At 35.8% G+C, this 19218-nt stretch overlaps 2 long non-coding RNA genes across 3 annotated transcripts; both read left to right on the top strand.

Moving 5' to 3' along the window:
• Positions 1-1051: 1051 nt before the first annotated feature.
• Positions 1052-2907, top strand: LOC136847990 (uncharacterized). Its single transcript, XR_010855897.1, has 2 exons — positions 1052-1485; positions 2496-2907. It is a non-coding gene; the product is annotated as an uncharacterized lncRNA (long non-coding RNA).
• An 8913-nt stretch (positions 2908-11820) lies between these two features.
• On the top strand, positions 11821-15304 carry LOC136847989 (uncharacterized). Of its 2 annotated transcripts, XR_010855896.1 has the most exons (4): positions 11821-12085; positions 12714-12796; positions 13155-13296; positions 14802-15304. It is a non-coding gene; the product is annotated as an uncharacterized lncRNA (long non-coding RNA). The 2 variants fall into 2 exon arrangements; XR_010855895.1 differs by having other exon boundaries at positions 11822-12796.
• The last annotated feature ends 3914 nt before the right edge of the window (positions 15305-19218 follow it).

Here is a 19218-nt window from a genome sequence, read left to right as displayed (position 1 = left end):
CCAAGGAGCTTACGCCATGTTTACTACTGGCACCTCGGAGTATGTGACGCCTAGATAATAGGCCAAAGTATCGCCATATCTTCTCCTCGCTCTAGGTCTTATGCCAAAATGTCTTCATTCCCAGGAGACCAACAGTTGCATATTCTTACTGGGTCTACTAAGGTAGTCTCTCTGATTTTGGGTGAGGTATGAAATGGAGTGCTACTTTGGGTGATGTATTGAGTGCTACTTTGGGTGGTGTAAGAAATTGAGTGCTGCTTTGGATGATGTAGGAAGCTGAGTGATACTTTGGGTGATGTAAGAAGCTGAGTGATACTTTGGGTGGTGTAAGAAATTGAGTGCTACTTTGGGTGATGTAGGAAGCTGAGTGCTACTTTGGGTGATGTAAGAAAGTGAGTGCTACTTTGGGTGATGTCAGAAGCGGAGTGCTACTTTTGATGATGTAAGAAATTTAGTGCTAATTTGGTTGATGTAAGAAATTGAGCGCTACTTTGGGTGACGTCAGAAGCTGAGTGCTACTTTGTGTAATGTAAGAACGTAAGAAGCTGAGTGCTATTTTGGGTGATGTAAGAAACTGAGTGCTACTTTGGGTGATGTAAGAAGCTGTTTTGCCCTTGAGTTTGAAAGGTGCCGTAATAATTTCTGGATGCTGTGACGCCAGTTTTAGTAACCGTAAATCAACCAGTCGACTGGTCTGTCGTAAGATTTAGGCAATGGGCTTGAAAGAGAATATTTTGGTTAATAACGTTTCAGTCCAGAAGTAAATTCATATTTCGGATACTGGTCCGGCATGGATTGCGTAGTTTAAAATTACTCAGGAGTATTACTGAAACATCGGAGTGCATAGAGAATTACCAGAATTTGAGTGTTTAACTCTCTATTAAGTCTCCTGCGCAGAGTTTGTTTATTAGACGAAACTATTTTGACATAATTATGAACCTTCAATTACATTTTCATAGGTTTTGCTGAAAAGCACTCAGATATCTATCTATCTATCTATCTATGTAGATAAATGGATAAATAGAAATATATTTACTTACTGATGTGAACTGAAGGAGGTTTTGCTCATCAAAATTGTTTGACCCTGTAAAAATATGCAAAAAAAAAAAAATATATATATATTTTTTTTTTGTACCGAAACTTTTCATGCAGTGAACAAATTTTCAATTATTTTCCCGGTAAGCCAACTAAAGGTATTTTCCTTTATAATTAAACATCAATATCATCAAAGAATCGGTCAGCAGAGAATACTGAATCAAAGCACCCATATCCAAATCATGAAGTCTCTTTTTAGCGTCCTTGGAAAAAAAAAAAAAGTGAGACGTGCTCTCCTTTCGCACAAATCGTCCTTGCCTAAAAATACCGATTCTATGGTCGTTGCTGGTGACGTCAAACGCTACTGATTTTATCGGCAACACGATTTGTTCCTTCAATGCTTTAATTGTATCGAAGCTTTTATATAGTGGGTGTTTCCGATGATGAAAGGTAAGTTTTTCAAAAACGGTTTTTTGTGTCTTTGGTAACGGCGGATTTTGGAATCCAGATCTAGTTTTGTAAATGAATTTAAGAGTTGTTCTCTGCGGTTCCTGAGCCCGTTTAAGTGTAACGAACTGCAGTTTGGTTCTGTGTTATGTACTTGATTAACTTCACTTTAATATTGGTGTTTAGTTCTAGGACTTTTTTCGTGGCCTTTTATTAGATTGAATTTGATATTTCGTGGGGTTCATTTCACTTTAATGTTGGTGTTTATTCTAGGGCTTATCGTGGGCTTTTATTACGGAAATTTGATATATTTCGTGGGATTTTATTAGATTAATTAGTGAAAGTCTCTACGTTCAATAGTTGGGTGATGTTAAATATCTAGTTCTTATCGAATTTTCTGTATTTTAAAATACCATTCATGGCTCTGGTAAAATATTTTTATTAAGTTTTGGAACATCGAACCTTATCGATTTTGCAGTGGCTTTAGGTACATTATTAAATCTGGAATCGTTTGGTGCTACAAGTTTGAGTCATAAGTCTAGATTACGAAAAATTATGAAACTCTTTATAAATTTAGTTATAAATAAAAGCAAGTCTGAGCTTCTCACCTAAATTGGCTAGTATTTTAACGCTGCTCTTGCTTTGAAAACAAATTACTTACCTAGACACTTTGAAGCTATGGTTTAAAGATGTGGTCTCGGCGGAAATTAAGTGTGGTTGGTCTGCCAAATGTAACTTTCTAAAAGTTGTGGAAGAGTGCATTTTCTTCTGATAGCTGCTTCTGAAGGTTTTTCTGTGGTTTTAAGAATTTTCCAGAGGCTTTAAAGTATGGGTTAAGTTTAAATCATTGTTCAAGTAACATTGACTTATTCCCTTTAGATACATTTTTTGAGACTTGGGTAATTTGTAGACTTTTTTAAGTGGTCTGGACAGATTTTTTTTTTGTCTGAAGGTGAAAAAACTTGTAGCTTGCGGAAGTGAGGTTTAGATTTTTAATTTTTTTCTATTTACAGGATTGGCTTGGCTTCAAGTACTGAAGGACGTGTAATTAGACAAGAGATCTTAAAGAAATCTTGCTTAAATCGTCTTGCACCTACCTTTTAAAGGAATCTTTTGAACTATTGTATATTTTGCGTTGACTTCTCGACCGTTCGATATTGATGTCTCGGGAGTGAGTTATTTAACTGACTTAACATCAATAAGTTACTTCTTTGGAAGCCTGAACTTCAAGTCATTGACCATGTTCGCTTGTCCTTTTATGTATACGATTAGCATGTTGATACTTTAGAAGTCTGACTAATTACCCTGTTGCTTGGTCTATATGTATAGGGTTAATCTGTGAAATCTCTTGTATGAAATCTCTTGCCTTTATACTGTATACTGCTTGGCAGCTTGCACTGAATACAAATAAAACGCTCAACTTTTCGTTTATTTAATTTGTCCGGTGTACAATGTTGGCAATGTCTTCAGCCTTCCAATAGTATGTCTCATTAGGAATTCTATTTATGCAAGGAACTAAAGGTGTAATTTGGTTATAGTGGAATTTGGTGTATCTGTTAGTGGTGAAATTTCAAAATCAGAAATTTGAAATCTTATGAAATAAACTGCTAACTAAAAAGAATTTTCCAACGGTTGTAAATATTGTAACCTCTCCCGCTTAACGTAATTATGGGATGGGTTCCAAAGCCAGAAAAATTTTAAGTTTAGAAGCAATTCTTAAATTGAAAGTTTGAACCATCAAAGACAATTGCTTCCTGTAGGTCCTTTTAATGCCGTAAAAGATTTTAAACCGTGTAAACCACCTACATCTTGACCCCTCACTTGGAGTAACTATTTTATTACTCCCCGCTTTTAATAACTGATAAAACACCACTAATGAAACCTTGAAACATTAAATTGACTTCAGACTTCCGACTTAATCGGAAATATAAAACTGTATCTTAGGAATGTAATACTGAGGGCATAAGTTTAGTGTATACTGAGTTTCTTAAAGGGGCACTTTTGCATATACTTTTTTTCCAGGGGTTTTAAATTTACCTTGAGCATATAACTGGATTTTTAAGCTTACTGGGTACATAAGTAAGAACGTTAAAATTCAACTGGTCGGGTTCTCCTAGGCCATGTTTCGTTTGAAGATCACCTTGTCTCAATCGTTTGAGAACAGGTAATAGAATTTAGGACCTAACTTATGAAGTAATTCAGCTCAAGGAAAATTGACAGTAAGGAGGTTTGGAAGGTAACGAGAGAGAACCTCGCAGTTGCACTATGAATCAACTGTTAGAACGGGCGAAAAGTCAGAAGAAAGAATATGAACAGGCACAGTAAAAGAAATGAAAGGTTGCAGCTAAGGGTCGAAGGGACGCTGCGAAGACCCTTGAGTAATGCCTACAGTGCACGCTTAAAGTGCAATGACGGCCCTGTACCCCAAGGGGAGAAATTTCCTCAGTAGTAACTTGAGGACGCCCCACCTTAATGTGTGAAAGGTATGGTAGGAATTTGGAAACCGTCACCTATTACAGAAAACTTATTAAATCCTTTGGAGCTTAACCACTCGGGAAGTATCCATGTTGTAATACCTTGGGCAAAGTACCCCACTAGTTTGAATGTCCCCGTATTTAATTTTCATTTTAGGCTAATGGTTTTCCCCTTTCCCATGGTATTAAATATATTGACATTAGTATTGTCAAGCGTAAAGATTTTCACCTCGGACTAATGGTTTACTACTTCCTGTGATATTCAATATTATTGCCATTAGTACTGTCAGTCTTGCACCTTGAAGTCAAGCAAATCTGACATAACTTCCATCCTTGAAATTCAGTAGCTCGTCAGTCAGTTTTCACCGGTCCTGGATGGTGTCTCCACGAGCAAGATTTTATTGGGAAAAATTCCTTATGAATGCGTTTTATACTTTTTGATATTCCCTTCATTTGTTTTATAATTTTTAACAGCGCTGAATGACCCTATGGTTCCCAGTGTTTGGCCTTTGGCCTAAATAATATATTCCATTCCTTTCCATTCCTTCCGTTTGTTACATCATGACACTTTGACTTATTCATTACTGGTGCGATCTCTTTGGAAATCTCTCTAGAAATCTCTAGAATCTCTAGAAAACCGAAAACGCCAAACTGTAAACAGAAACAGTATGCAGAAACCTCGAGCCAAGACAATATCGCATCGTAATGGCAGTAGTTTCCTCCCGCTGTAAGTTCAAACCTCAATACTCAACAACTACCGGATTGCTGGCTGTCCGGATAGTAATGTCGTATAACAATCATCTCTGCATCCTGATCATCTCGTAGAACCCAAGCTCCGAATAGGGAACGCAGTGACCTCTCGGCTTTGAGCAGGAAAGCGAAAATGGAAAACCCATGCAATCCCGTCTTCATGGCGGTAAAGGCAGGCTTCAATAGCGCGTCTAGACTCGGAGAGCAGCCGAAGCCATATCGTTTTACCGTCAATGTCTGTTGCTGGTTGCTAGAGTTAGTAGGATCGTGTTAAGTTTTAAGTTTTGTCATTTGCTCGGTAGCCTATGTTGTATGGTGATGGGATATGAGGTGTATGGTCTACTACGTAATGAAGTAATGAGAGTTTTTGGTTAATTCTATACTGCGGCTAAATTCTCTCGAAGTGGAAAGACTAATTTTGTATTTAGTCACTTTTTGTTACAGTATTTTACGCTAAGACCGAATCATTCTGAAAAAGTTCGTCGAATCATTCTGAAAAAGTTTGTTCAGAAACAGTATCATGATTGAAATCACTGCTTTAAAATGCTTTTCTTTAAAATTAAATTTAGATATCTAAAATTAATCGCTTGTTTTTAATATTAAAGTACCCTTTTCCCTTATAACTTATAATAAATCATAGCGTATGTTAACTACTTATTCCCCGTATGTATATGTATATATAATGTATATACATATATATATAAATTCCTTCTGAGACCCTGGTACTTCCTTGTACCCCACCTCATTATCTGGACCTCTCTATCTCGCTGTCCGAATTCCATAAAAAAAAAAACTTTCCTTTTTTATTCACTTCTAATCTCCACCACCTATTTCAACTCTTACCCTTATTTCAGTGACCTCCATTCCACTTTCCGCGTCTATCCTGTTCTCCTCCTCTTCCTCTTCCTCCTCCTCCTCCTCCTCCTCCTCCTCCTCTTCCGTCTTCATTATCCACCGAAATCGTTTCTCGTTTATTTCGCCTCCCTCCTCTTCCTGGTCTCTCTGCAATGGCTCCAAACGCCCTGATTTCTCGGTCTCCCCTTAATATCTGCCGCTAGTATAATGGACAATCAAATTACCTCTGCCGGGTCATCGCCTGGTGAAACTTTCCTACTTACGTTTATTGGATGTTCTTGTTTTATTTTATTTTTCATCCTTCTTGGCCTCATTACGGATGGTCCTTGTCTATGCAATATTCATTTTCACGTCTGTTATTGCTAATCGTTTCGGTAAGCGTTTTAAAGAGAAATTTAGTCATTTTCAATATCACACTACTATGCATTAGCATACTTGTATACGAAACCCACTTGATGTCCATATATCAAGTCCCATTTTCATTTACTATACCTTAAGGGAACTTCGAGTTCGTAATTACAACGCAGTGCTTTAGGGATTGACATTTGCTTACGGATTTTGTTAAATGCATTCACGGATCTCAGAGGTAGGAAAAATCCAAATGCCATTTTCATTTCGATACAATGAACTGGTCAAGAATTTTTGGTCAAGAAGTTCAAATTGAAGTTGAAGGAAAATAATTTTATACGAACATATAAAGTGGGGATTTTATATGAACGTATAAAGTGGGAATTTTATACGAACATATAAAGTGGGAATTTTATATGAACGTATAAAGTGGGAACTTAATTTTTCATTTCGGTCTCATTCTAGATTTCGAAAGTTTTCTTTAAATATTTTCGAAAGAAAAATGTTCACGACTGACCAGAGAAACCACTCTTGTTTAAACTGCTAAACATTCTGTAATATTTCAGTAACCTTGTGTTCAGACTCCTTAAACAATCCTCCCCCCCAGTAGGGGGGTAGCGCCGTCAGTGCACCCCACGCGGTGCAATGTAGGCATTACTTAAGGGTCTTTGCAAGCGTCCCTTCGGCCCCTAGCTGCAACTACTGCCATTCCTTTTGCCGTACCTCCGTTCATATTCTATTTCTTCCATCTTACTTTCCACCCTCTCCTAACAATTGATTCGTAGTGCATCTGCTTTGAGGTTTTCCTCCTGTTACACCTTTCAAACCTTTTACTGTCAATTTCCCTTTCAGCGATGAATGACCTCAGTTGCCCCAGTGCTTGGCAAGTATGGCTAAAATCTATATAAATCTATAAATCCAATCCTTAAACAATGATATTTCAAGAAGCCTTATGTGGAGACGCTGAGGAAAAACAATTTTTGCAAGCAAAAGAATTTCACTCCGCAAATATAAATAATTCTTACAAACAAATAAAGATAAATAGCGAGCCTCAAGTGATAATTATCAGATTATAATCTGAGCGTTGTACAGCCCCAAACTACGCCGTTATTTTACCACTAACATGATAAATGCTTATTACATGCCATATGTATGTCAACTTATGATGACAGGTCATTATATGCTGTCTCATGTTATAATGTGTGGTTGTTATTCTCCTTTCAAAAGACTATACTTTTTCCTTCGATCTAACGGAACACTCGGTGTAATGGAGCCTATAACAAGTGAACAACAGTCGTTGGGACTTCCAATTTCGACGAAATTTTAAGTCAATTGCCGTCATATCTATCAAAGCAGGTTCAGTACATCATAATCCGTGTTCTGATAAAAGTGAAATTAGCGCGGGGAGTTAACGTGAAGCCAAAGAACTCATTTCAGTGTGCATTACAAGTAAAATGGCGAAGGGGATTCTCATGATATGGTCTTTCCATTTTCATTTACAGCCCTGCAATTCCTCCTACATTTCCGCCAGGCATTTTCCGGTTGATAAAACGGTTTCATTCCCTACATATAGCTCTGAAATTTCTCTCTCTCTCTCTCTCTCTCTCTCTCTCTCTCTCTTCCCCCTCCCGCGCTCTCTCTCTCTCCCTCCCCCCTCTCCCTCTATCTTTTTCTCCCCCTTCCTCTCTCTCTCTCCCTTTCTCCCCTTCCTCTCTCTCTCCCCCTTTCTCCCCCTTCCTCTCTCTCTCTCCCTTTCTCCCCCTTCCTCTCTCTCTCTCCCTTTCTCCCCCTTCTCTCTCTCTCCCTTTCCTCTCTCTCTCTCTCTCTCCCCTCCTCTCTCTCTCTCTCTCTCTCTCTCTGTGCAGTTAAGCATTTGCCATGGTCTCCGCTCAAGGCTTGCTCAAACTGACATTTCACTCCGTGTTAATCTTCCAACATTAAGTTCCACTACGTACTGTTTTCCCTCTAACGATAATCTACCAAATTTCCATATTACACTGACGTCCAACTGCACTGATTAATGTGACTACTCAACGGTGGAATTAAGCACCGCTGTTGTAGTTAAAAGACAATCCATATGGAATGGAACGGAATGGAATATAGAGTTTAGGCCAATAGCCAAGCACTGGGACCTATGTGGTCATTCAGCGCTGAAATGGAAATTGACAATAAAACGTTTCCCAAGGTGTATCTGGAGGAAAACCTCTTAGTTGCACTACGAAATATTAAGATATGGTAGTCAGCAAGATGGCTGAAGGATATGAAAGGAGGTACGGTAAAATCAATGAAAGGGATTGCAGCTAGAAGCCTACACGCTGCAAAGAACCTTTAGTATTGCCTACAGTGCACCCTGTTTAGTTCTCTGACGGCGCTACCCCCTCTCTACGGGGCGTGTGGTTTGGAGACCAAGAATAATTCGTCGAAGCTTCTTTGCGTTCACATACAACCATTTTAGCTCAGTCACATGAAATACCATTTAGTGTGTTTGTGGGTTACGATTATTCCGTGAAGGGTGTAGTATTCCGAGATTTGTATTTTGAGGTTTTAAATTTCATTAGATGTGGGGGTTTCACCAAACAATTGGGTGTCTGGGTTGAGAGATTATCTAAATGCTTGAATTCATTTCATATGTTACAAGTGAACTCTATTTGGAAATATAGACCCATATTGTGACCATGTTTATAGTTTAAGGATATTAAGACACTTTAACAAGGTCATAGTTAGGACTTAATTTGTCGAGATCATAGTTATGACTTCCTTTGTAATATAAAGCAGAGTCCACACTAGCGGGCACTGCCCGACGGGCAAACATTGTTCCCATAACCCGTTCCACTATACGGACCGACTGAGTATGGAGCCAGAACAATGAGATTGTCTGGTAACACTGCTTCAAAACAGAGAGAAGTATGGAGCCAGAACGATGAGATTGTCTGGTAACTGCTTCAGAACAGAAAATATAAACAGCTGGAAGTGCCCGTCGGGCATGCCTGCTAGTGTGGACAGGCCGTAAGTATCATAAAATTACCCAAGACTACTTAGCTTAACGATCATACTTCTGACTTGAAGTGTGATACTCTCGCGTTTTCCTATCATGTATCCGAAGATTATCTTTCAACAATGTATGATTGTTTCAGTTGAAAGCACCTTGGCAATTTATCGTAGTTATATTAAAATCTTATTTTTAGTGTACTAGTAACCTTCTATTGTTAGCACTTACGTTTTACTTAACATTGCCTTGAATGTAAGCATTTTTGCCTTTAAGCAATTTTAAATAACATTGCCTTTAATGTATGCATTTTTGCCTTTAAGCAATTTTAAATATCTTTGAAAAATTTCAGGTACAGGATAAGTAGACCACCACAACATCAGCCAATTTGTATGAACATTTACAAGTTTCAGGTATAGGGTAAGTAGACCATAACGTTAGCTAATTAGTATGAAAATTTATTGGTGAACACAATTACTTCAGCCATAGTACTGAAGTTGCGAAATCTACAGCATTCTATAACGGTTTAAGTTAAAAACTGCTAAAAAAAAAATGCGTAGTTCTTTATTTGCAGAAAGGGAGAGAGTTTATTTGCAGAAAGGGAGAGAGATTATAAACTGCCATACAGTAAGCACAAACATTCAGGCATCAGTACTGTACAATATATGGTGTAAACAGATCGTTCCAATGCGATAGGTATATAAATTCAAAGTTCTTGCAAACCAGAAGTCTTTCAAGATCTGTTGCAACGTCGTGAGTGGTAGAAACAGTGCCTGCAGACCAGAATTTTTCCAACACCTCCAACGTGATGGGTAGAATCGAGAAAGCTTGAAGACCAGTATTTTTCTAACAACACTTTTTCAACGTGATTGGTAGAACAGAGTCCTTGCAGACCAAAATTCTAATACGAAAATTCTTCTAATCAAGTAACTCACTTCCAGCGAACCGATCCTGTAATAAGAAGGAACAATTATACCTTAAACTTCCACCTTACAACAAAGACTTAGTTCAAGGAAATATGAGTAACCTATAGTCCGACTTAAGGACAATTACTCTAATACTTCAAACTTTCTCACCTTACAGTAAACACCTTACAATAAAGACAAGGAAATTTGAGTAAATTAGTCCAACTTAAAAAATGGACAAAGTTACTTTTCTAATGGACTGAATCTAATGGACTGAAAATTAGAAGTTTAATTCAACCACAACTGAAAACCCCTATAACCCACAACCATTTCATAATTAAAAAACGTAAGATAATTAACAAATAACCAAATATAATTACTTTAGTTGAAAGTTCATTAATATATAATACATACAAACTTCAAGTTTAACTGAACCACAGACAAGAAAATGTAACCTTTTTATAAACCTGAACCACAACCACAAGCAGATTTTAAGACCAACTTAAACCTTAAAGTTTTAGCTACCGAAAATTAAGCTTTTATTTAAACTAAATTCAATTGAACCGCACCTTTTACCTACAACACTTCACACTGGTTATGTAAAAAATACGTTATCCACAAATTTAAATTAAAACCAAGGACCATTAGTTATTGCACAAGTGTTTAACAAGTTTAATTACCCAGTTAATAGTTTACTTAAAAAATCACCCAAAAATATAACATACCACTTCAGTATTTTAAAGTTTGAGAATACTCACCCAAAAAATAATTCTCACCCAAAAATATAACATACTTTAAGTATAGTAATCACCCAAAAATATGAAATATAACATACTATATAATAATCACCCAAAAATATAAAGTATGATTAATATTAAGTTTGAGAAAAATCACCCAAAAACATACCACTTTAAGTACGAGGTCCACTTAAGTAATTAAAAGTTTGACTAGAGCTGCATATATACTCAATAGAAACATTCACCCACATTCATATATAAAACTACACAACCCTTAACAAAAACCCCTTTACACCAAGTACCTAAAATACAACTATACCATCGGACACCAATTTTCCTACATGAAAGTCCTTAGAACCCATTATTCACTGAAATCCAACGAACTAAAACACTAAACGCCTTCCTTTCCCCAAATTAACAGTATATCAAACCTAAAAATCCTTGATCACACAGTCACGAAAACACAACACTTACTAGCTTCGTTGGATGGAAAACAGACACTGGGTAAAAATGTCTTGCTTATGCGAAAATCAGTTACGTTGGAAGTCACCGACAAGGACCATGGATTCGGGATTATTAGACAAGGATGATTTGCAAGAAAGGAAAATACGGTCTTTTCTTTTGTTTTTTTGTTAAAAGGGAAGCTGAAAAGAAACCTTTTAATGAAATTGGTCTCTCTTCATAAAAAAGGACACCTTTGACGGCCTGAAAAAAAATTATGAAATATCTGTTCGTTACTGGAATTGTCACGATGGGAATAAATACTCATTGTTTGCATATTCTTACGAGGTTAGAAATTTAGATTTTCAAAGTGTTTTTTGTTCCACGTCAGTTTGTATTTGTGTGTGTGTGGTTACAAAGAGAGAGAGAGAGAGAGAGAGAGAGAGAGAGAGAGAGAGAGAGAGAGAGAGAGAGAGAGAGAGAGAGAGAGCGCCGAAATAAAACTTTCATTGGCCAATGGAATTGATTCAAGGAAAGGATATATGAAATATAAAAATTTTATATTCCTCACAATGACTATTTATAAAACCGAAGAATTATCATTCAACCTTCTTAGAATGATTAATGAAAGCAATTTTACACGATAAAGCAAAGGCAACTTTAACAGAGCACCTGGACGAAATAGAACGAAGAATAAAAATTTGCTGCCCGAGCTGAAGGGATGTACCATGAGGTCATCTTCAGTCCTCCCTTAAACACAAAGAAAACGAGAATCAGTTTGTGTTGTCCATTGTCCTTGAGTTGATGTCAGTGCGAGCTGTTGTCAGCTTGAAAAAATGTTGCACGAACAGTTGTTGCTGCGGTTCTGTCGAAGTGTTTAGACGGTGTTGATTTTCCGATGGTATCGAGACTTTTTGCTGTTGAAAACTGGGGCCGTGTTATGATACATCCACGTTTCGCTGGATTTGTTAGTAATATGTGGGGAAGTATGGCCGTTCTGACTTTTGGACGTTGATGCACAGATGTCTTCTTCAGACAACAAACGCTAAGTTTCTTTTTATTTTAAGACTGGGTTTAAAGTTGATTGAATACTCAGTCGTGGGTCTAGTGAGTTTATTTTGGTATAATTTTCCAGACATATAAATATATAGGTGTGGTTGCAGTTAATGTTTTGAACGTTTATTTAAAGTTTGTACATTTACTTAAAATAACTCTTAATTAAGGTTCCAGCCATGTTTAGAGCGTTTTACTTTAAATTGTTTTCATTTTAAATATTTTTGAAGCTATTAAGTACTTATATAGTTTAAGGTTTCAATAAATGCTGTTTTTATTCGGTTTCAATATAGTACCGTCTAATTCTTAAAGGTTTTATACCATTTAGTGAATCCTTTGTGGTGTAGGTAGATCTTAGGTTTTTCTTATTCCTTATAGTGATAGGATATGTTATTGTGATAATGACTATATGTTAGCTGTTGTGATTGTTAGCTGTTGTGATTATGCTTAGTTATACTGATCTTAATTCTTGGCCGTAACTTAAATTTTAATTTGTGGTGTAGTGGTGTAGTTTTCTAGTGAAAGTTAAAAAACAGCTTATAACAATAACTAAGTAGGTAAAATCTTCCCGTATATTTTTTCCTTAAATAATCGGCAGTAACTCTGTGGCTTATTCGACAATATAGATTCTTTTATATAGTGATTGGATTTAGTTCCATATTACAAGTTACAATCATTGCAGGCTCTGGAGAAACGAAGATAGATTATAGTAGAGTACGGTCTACGAAATACCCAGTTAACACCACATGAAAATCTTAGTTTAAGGTTCGTATTCATTATTAGTACTTTGACTTTGGTTTGCTTTTGAGTTCTTGTTTTGCTTTACTCATTACTTTAATTATGAATATGAATAAATGTAGGTTTCCTTTACGGAAATCATTCCGCATAGTTTAAATAAATTTGTGGTAAATTATTTAAAAATTTTTATTGAAATTTGAGGTTTTATTAAACTAAAGCTAGATATTAAAAGTCAAATCTTAAATTTTAAACTTTTAGAATCCTGGGAGGTGTGAATATAAATATAACTTTATACTTTTCCGTACTAGATTTCATGGGTTTCATTCTACAAGCTATTTATGAAATTTTTTTATATGTATGACAGTAAAATTAATATTTCTTCCAGATGGCCGTGAATAAGAAAAAACTTATGAAGCCATAAAGAAAGGCAGTTTGAGGACCGAGTCCAAAGGTATGAATTAATGTCAGATATACTGACAAACCTGAAGGAATATCTTACCAACCAGGATTGGTTTTTAGTCCCCAAGGTGAGCTTTAGATAAACCAACCAACCAACCAACCTGGCTTTTTTTTTTTCCTCCACCCCTGCGGGGGCTGGGCCCCTGTAGGGGTGGAGGGCCTCCCATGTCTTGTCCCGTAGGTCTTCGGACCTGCGGGCAGGGCAATGGGAGGTTTTTTTTTTTTTCCAGGTACAAAGACACTTTTCTTTCAGGTACTAAGGCACTGGTCAGCTATTAAGAGTTAATGTTCCTTTTACTTGTCTTTAAGTTTTTTATTAAGTTTGGTATTAATCTTAGATTAAACTTTTAAAGATAACAGAAATCTACTTTTAAAGAAAACTGATAATAAGTAACGTAATTTCTTCAAAGTAACTTTTTATTCATTGATTTTCTTATTCATTGATTTTCAGTCTTTAAACTTTCAAAATGGTTAATAATGTTACCATAATTTTCAAAAATATACTTACTGTCATAGTCTATATTTTAGATATACTTTTAGTTTTTTATATACTTTTAGATTTATTTTAACGTAGTTTTCAGTTTTCAGAAGTTTTTGCTAATTCATTATTTTACATAAGATCAAAGTAATTTCAAATATCTGAATTTCAATATTAAGTTTACTTGCATTTGTCTGTAGGTTTAAAGGGACATTAACTCTTAAATGTGTCCTGGGAAAGTAATGTAACTTTCTGTTGAATTAATTTCAAACGTATAAGTCAGTTTTGACGAATCTGTTTTTTTTTTTTTTTTTTTTTTTTGTAACTCTAAGTTTGTATTAACGTAAATATTTGACAAGTTACATTACTGAATCATGTCATATACAATAAACACTCCGATATTTTACTGCATTTTGATAAAATTAACAAACCCACACTGAACTTCGATGCCAATGCATTGAACAAACTGTACTTTTGTCATTGTTCGAGAAGCCTACTGTTAACTTGTGGGCTTCGTTGAAGTTAAATCTTTTATTTTCACTTTTAATTTGTGAAATATTTTAGTATAGATGGTTTGTGTAGTTAAAATTTGGATCTATTGCTGACCTCCTTCAAAGTAGTTATTTTACTTTTTACTCTAACTTAATGCTTTTCAGATTTAATATTTAATTATCCAAAGTAATTTTCGGTCATTAGTTGTGTACTTTTTAATTATACTGTGTTTTCCAGTGCCTGAGTTGATAGTTGTTGCTCCAGAAATTTAATGTCAAGTACTTAGTCTGAATTAAATTATTTTCTAAACTTTCTCAGTTTAGCCTGAATCACCTCAATGAGGACTATACAATGAATGTTTCGAGTAAGTTTTGAATTAACGTAACTATTTGGTAAATTTGGTAAATTCTAAAGTATCTTTGACTGAATTACCTCAATGAAGACGATGCAATGAACAGACTAATATTTTACTGATACTTTGTAAAAAATGTACCAAAAGATTTGTGCTTTTAATTTAATTTGATACTGTACATTGAACAGACCTAATATTGTACTAAGGTACGTTGTATTGCATACTAAGTCAAGCCTTGTATTTAATTCCAGTTATCATAAATCTTAAGGACTTGTCTTAGTCCTTTGGTTAGCAATCCTGGCCAGCATATCTAGTCAGTTCTTGCTCAGCTGTTCTACAGTAAGGTCGTTCCTATGGACTGTTGGTTACCCATTGCTGCCTAATTAATTTCTTCTGGCTGCTCTCTGCAAATGATTTAGAACCACCGGTAAATGTCAATGTTAGAAGTTTAATTTCAAGTTTGCTGTGATAATTGTACTAGTAACTGAACGGTTTCAGGTTTTACCTGTAGGTGTATGTAATATGCTTTTGACCATAAATATCTAAAAATGGAACATGGATGTCTTTCATTATGGAAGTTTAAATTTAACTTTAGTTTGCTGACTGTGTAAGTAAGTTTGCTGATAATAGTTGAAGAGTTTAAGGGTTTGAATTTACGTAACCACATTGTATAAATTAGGGACTAGGATTATGTTTACTTTATATTTTTGCCATGAACTGCCCTGTTTTGTCACCAAATAAACTAAAAATTCATGCCATTGTTTAGCACCTTCCTCTACACCAGCTGAAAGATATGAATTTAATTAGCAAGGTGTTGATAGACTATATTTGTCCTCCATTATAGTAAAGTGTATAAGCCTTTGTTGTGATTGTATTTTTGACTATCTAATTTTGACTGTCTGATCGTAATATGGAATTAACTTTTATTTACGAACTTATGATTTGGTCTGGAAGTAAATGTTTAACTTATTATTGAGAATTTAGGGTTCGTGAGTCCGTCAAAATTAATTTGAAGTGGGACTTCATTAATACAATAAGCCAAGTGATTCAGTAAGTCAAAAGTAAATGTTCGAGTTTTAAGTTGAAGTGGAACTTCATTACTTCAAATAGTCTAAAGTAAAAACTTTGCCTATATTACATTAAACTAAATACAGCATGAGAAAACATGCCTTTGTGTAATTAGCTCTAGAGTTGTTGCATATATATACTTTAGCTGAAGCCAGTACATATACTTTCGCGGAAGCCAGATTACCTATCTTTAAAGCAGACTAGTAAGATGTAAGTAATTCATCGTTAAAATTATAGTCTGGATTTAGAAACTGACTTCTCCCAAATGCTTAAGACCTAGAGTGATGATCCCTTTCCTAATTACTGTTAACTTGTGGTTTGAACTTTGTTGAAGGCAACGGTCCTGGGAAACATGCCTAAGAAAATAGTGGGCTGACCCCAGGGGACTAAATTATCCAATTTGGGTAAATTAAGAATCTTAGACACTTAGATAGGAATTGCAATATTAAGTTTAGGCTAAAGAACGATAACTGGGCCCCCTATGGAGTTCATCAGGCGCGAAAAAAAAAAATAATGTAAATTGTTGGAGGGTGGAAAGTGAGACGGAAGAGAATCTGAATGGAGTTTCAGCAATAGGAATGGAAGTTGTTGCAGCCAGGGGTGCAGTGTAGATGTTACCTTGACAAATCTCATGAGTATTAACGCAGCTTGAATAGGATTAAATGTTTAATGCAGTTTTAGTCAAGCTACTTGATAAAGGCTTACAATACTTTATAAAAAGAGAATATACTGTCGAAATGGAATATACGTTACTTAGTACCATGTGGATAACCATGTGGATAGGTCGATGCTGAGTACTCTTCAGTGGAGGCCTCTCCCTGGCATCGTTAGGAGAGAGAGAGAGAGAGAGAGAGAGAGAGAGAGAGACGATACCGACTTGCTTGGGAAGCTGAGAGAGAGAGACAGACGATAACGACTTGCTTGAGAGAGAGAGAGACTATAACGACTTGAGAGAGAGAGAGAGAGAGAGAGAGAGAGAGAGAGAGAGAGAGAGAGAGAGAGAGAGCCGATAACGACTTGCTTGGGAAGTTGAGAGGTTAGTGAGTGAGTGAGTTTGCCTATTCGATATAATGGCATTCGTGATAACACGTAGCTTACGCAGCAGTTCGGTAAGCCACTGCAGTGCTGAAGAAAGTAATGGGTTTACTTAAGATGAAGTATAAGACCTATTGAAATAATTACCATTGACATATGGGGAAAACTGTTTCCTTGTCTCTTAATTCGTTCGCTACGAAATTATCCACGATTTCACGCCATTATGACCACTCGCTAATTCGGTACCCTTAGATTCCGTTGGATGACATTGATATTCCTTAAACAGTAAATGTTAAAGTATAAAATATATGAAATTTTAACTGTTCATCGTGATAAGCGGTTTTATACCTTCTAAAAGCTGCTTACATTATATCCGCTTGATTTTAATTTTCCAGATGCATTCAAGCAGGCAAACAAGGATATTTATCAAGCAATTTCCCAAATATTGTTAATCGTGATAAGCATTTTTACCTACTAAAGCTGTTTACATTACCCACTTTGATTAAAATGTTTTAGTTAATGAGTATACGTTGACAAAAATACTTTGGTGTAAAGTATATTTATAGTCTTGTGCTAATTATAAAATGTAAGAAAAACCTAATAGCAACACGTGGTACAATCAGTCTCTCCAATTACAAAAAAATGCAATTTTTAACAAAAACCATTAAAGAGCACACGTAATAAGCGGAGTCGAATTCTGTAACAGACCTGGAATATTCAATGCCTAAAATATCGAAACGGACCTTGCGTTCACTCGCGAAATGAATGGTATAATTAGATTACGCTTTTGTCGTGTCAGTTCGACAAAAATTGGTGTACTGATGTGTCTACCTGGTTTATTGCAGCGTAGGACGGGTCACGTCGATAATCGTCAGTAACTGGGACAAGTGTTTCAAAGCAATAAGGGGGAGAGGAAGGGGAAATTCAAGTTTAAAATTAGGAGTTCGGGTCAAGGAGTAGTGTTCCCCCTTAGTGGAGTAGTGCCGTCAATGAACCTCATGCAGTGCGCTGTAGGCATTGCTTAAGGTTCTTTGCGGCGTGCCTTCGGCCCCTAGCTGCAGCCCCTTTCATTCCTTATTCCTTGTACTGTACTGTTTCCTTCCATATTCTTTTTCTTCCATCTTACTTTCCTCAACCCCCTCTTAAAAAGTGATTCATAGTGCGACTGCTTTGAGGTTTTCCTCCTGTGACCCCTTTCAGACCTTTATACTCTCAATTTCCCTTTCGGCGCTGAATGACCTCGTGGGTCCAAGTGCTTGGCCTCTGGCCTAAATTATAAATTCAATTGAAGGCAATAAGGGGAAGAGGAAATTTAAGTTTAATTAGGAATTCGCGTCGAGGGAGTATTCGTGGTACCTAGAAAGTGCTGGATAAGTAATTTTAAGAGATTATTATTATTATTATTATTATTATTATTATTATTATTATTATTATTATTATTATTATTATTATTATTTGATATAACTTCTCGATCTTAACTGGAAAAAGAGTGTCCGCGGTAGTATGGACTTTATTTTTCTAATTATTATTATTATTATTATTATTATTATTATTATTATTATTATTATTATTATTATTATTATTATTATTTGAAGGGAATAGACGCTTTTTTAAACAGGTCTTATCAAAAATGGATGGCCATCCTTTTTAATATTATTATTATTATTATTATTATTATTATTATTATTATTATTAAACAAGCCCACCAAAGGGGCCATTGACTTGAAATCCACGCTCACAAAGAATATGGTGTTCGTTAGAAAGAAGTAACAGACGATAATAGGAAATACAGATAGAACAGAACAGTAATTAAAGAAGACAAAACTTAATGTAACAAAATAATAAAGTCAAATACGAGAAGAATAGTTTTCGGATAGTAATGCATCGCATCGTCCCCTGAACTTCAATTGCCCAACATTTTCAGGGAGGCTGTTCCACAGTCCAATAGTACTTTCTGTTTATGGGAAGTTCTGTATTTAGAGCAGTGGTTCTCAAACGGGGGGTAATTACCCCCGTGGGGGCAATGAAACCTTTCCTGGGGGGTAACGAGGCACTTTCTAAAAGTATGCGATGTGCGTTGTCCTCTACAGACCCTCACATTGATATTTCAGTAAAGCAAAAAACAATGATATGTTTCCCATTACTGATGCAGCAGTAATGTCTTTATTTTCTATTAATTACCAAAGAAATAATGCTTTAATTCCAATTTGCAATAAAAGGAACACTGCTTTAATTTTATTTTTTTTTCGCTAGAGGAATAATGTCTGAAATCTAAATTTTTTATTTCTTAAAACTTGAGTAAAAGTAAAATTCATTTCTTATATATAAAATAAAATGCTTTAGAAATTGAACATTATAATATTTTTCTTTCCTTTATATTATAATTTCCCATCATTGAAGGGGAATGGGGTAGGGATGCAAATGTTGATCATCCACCCTCCATTCATCAAGCATACCAAATTACAGCCCTCTATCCTCAGCAGTTTTGATTTTGTTTAGGGCTAAAGTTAGCCATAATCGTGCTTTTGGGAACGTTTTAGGATAGGCAACCACCGGGACGTGGTT

This window comes from Macrobrachium rosenbergii, chromosome 18 (genome assembly GCF_040412425.1).
Source record: "Macrobrachium rosenbergii isolate ZJJX-2024 chromosome 18, ASM4041242v1, whole genome shotgun sequence".
Classification (NCBI taxonomy): Eukaryota; Metazoa; Arthropoda; class Malacostraca; order Decapoda; family Palaemonidae; genus Macrobrachium; species Macrobrachium rosenbergii.
Note: the sequence above shows the minus strand (reverse complement) of the source record. Positions and strands in the feature narration are given on the sequence as shown.